The sequence below is a fragment of the Phocoena sinus genome, chromosome 1 (assembly GCF_008692025.1).
Source record: "Phocoena sinus isolate mPhoSin1 chromosome 1, mPhoSin1.pri, whole genome shotgun sequence".
NCBI classification, from domain to species: domain Eukaryota; kingdom Metazoa; phylum Chordata; class Mammalia; order Artiodactyla; family Phocoenidae; genus Phocoena; species Phocoena sinus.
The window spans coordinates 29,502,572-29,504,831 of NC_045763.1; positions in this window are offsets into that span (position 1 = coordinate 29,502,572).

Here is a 2,260-nt window from a genome sequence, read left to right on the forward strand (position 1 = left end):
TGCGCCAGCGTCGGGGAGACTCGACATAGCAAATTGCAGAAGAGATAAGGGGGCCCATTTGTTAGGCCCAGCCCTGGGGCCCAGAGCCCTGGGAGTGTGGGTGGGAGAAGCCAGGGCCCTTCGGGTTGCAGATGCTACCGATGTGGGTGGGGGTGGCATGAAACCCTTCCATGTGCAGCTCATTTAAATGTCCCAGCCTCTCTCTGGGTAGCAAATGAGGAATTATTGTCCCCATTTTTCAGATGAGGAAAATGAGTCTCTAAGAGGTGAGTGAGTTAGTTAAGGTCACACCCTAGTGTCCCAGTTCCACACCCTGGCTCTTTCATGCCCCAGGCTGTGAGGAGGCCACCGGCGGCCGCGATGTCCCTGGGCCTGCAAGCCGCCCCCAGCCGATCCCCCATCTTGCTCTGGCCTGACCTCTCGGTCCCTAGCGGCCCCCAGGAGGGGGGTGGGGGGCTGATGTTGGCACCACAGTCTGTGCAGGCAGGACGAATGACTACCTCTTTCCCATCTGGATTCTATTAGTTTTCAGTTTATCCTGGTCAAAAAGCACAAGATGAACATCTGAAGGAAGGAAAATATAATCTCTGAGAAAATTGAAAATATATATCATTGTTTGGGGCCAGGGGCTCCGAGGCCCTGGAACCTGGTTCCCCTCGGCTGATCGCTCGGGTCTGGTTCAGCCCATCTGGGCACATGCGGATTCTCTGCCTGATGGCCGCCTCACGGGACCCCCAGGGGATCTCCCTCCTGCCCCTGGGACTCCGTCCAAGACTTGGTCTCCTGGGTGTGTATGTGGGGGGCCCTCCTGGGGAAGGAGGGGAGAGGAAGGCGCTCGACTTCTTTCCCTGGGGACACGGGCCTGTTCTGGATATTTCTGGAGCCCTCAGCTTGTTCCCTGCAGGAGAAATACCCACTCCAGCGCTAATAGCTAGGGTGTATTGAGCCTTTCCTGCGTACTAGGTACTCTTCCAAGCACTTGTCATGTATTCTAAGGACTTTTCATCTTCTTTGTTCCTCACACCGACACATCTGATAGATGAGGAAGAATAGACCCAGAGAGCTGAAGAAACCTGTTCACATGCACGTACCTAGAAAATGGCAGAGCCACCCAAACCCACTCCTCAACCCTAAGCTATAAAGCCTCCTTTCATTGGAAAGAGAAAGGGAAGAGGGAGAGGGAGAGACCGTGTGTCTGGTGAGTATGTGAGTGATGGTCCCGGTGTAGGACAGTGTCTAGACATGGCTCTGTGTGTTCCTTGTGTACCTGATTGTGTGTAACTGTACCTGTTCATTCATCCATCCCTCCACCACCCACCCACCCACTCATCTCTTTCCCTCCCCCTTCCCTTCCCCCACCCACCCATCTATTATCTATCCATCCACCATCCATCCATCTATTGTCTCTCTCTTCATCTACTATCTATCCTGCCAGCCATCCATTCATTATCTACCCGTCTATCTATCTGTCATCTCTTTCTAAGTGTGGGGTCACATGTATGTCGGGATACTTCCAAGTATGTCTGTGTATAGCAGACGTGTGCACATCTGAGTGTGTCTGATAGATGTCAGTATATATTCAGGTGTCCAGACATGTGACCCCCTCCACTCCCTCACCGGAGACCCTTCCCCACACCTGAAAAGCCACGTGAGGGAGAGGAGAGAGAGGCCTAGGCTCAGAAAGCCTGCCCTGGGCCCTGGCTCCCTTTCGAGCCCCAGCAGAGAGTTAATTAAATCCCTTTCCCCTCAAGTGTGGTAATTAGTGATAATGGTTGGGCTTCAACCTGGCAGCTGAAGAGGTTCCCGCTGTGTGTGCGTGTGTGTGTGTGTGTGTGTGTGGTGGTGGGGTGTGGTGCGTGTGTAGCAGGGCCTTCCCAGCTCTCACAGCTCATGGGGAAAGGAGGCGGGCTCTTCTCCCCCTCCATGTCTCCTGATCTGGGGGCTCCAGAAGACTGGGAGTGTGGTGTGTCTCCTGTCCACCTGCCTAGAAGGGGCCCGGTTGTGGTACCCTTGGCCTGAGTTCTTTGGCTCTCTGGGTGTCTGCGTGTGACTGAGGGTGTGCTTGTGTGTGTGTGTGTGTGTGTGTGTGTGCGCACAGGCCAGTGTACACCAAGGACACTAACCTGTGTGCCTTGCTGTGTGCGTATAAATGACCGTATATGAGCAGCCGTGACATGAACGGTGTGTCCTGGGATTGTTCAGTGTAGCCCTGATCCGTGGACCCCAAGTTTGTGTGACCATGACGTGTGACTGATTGTGT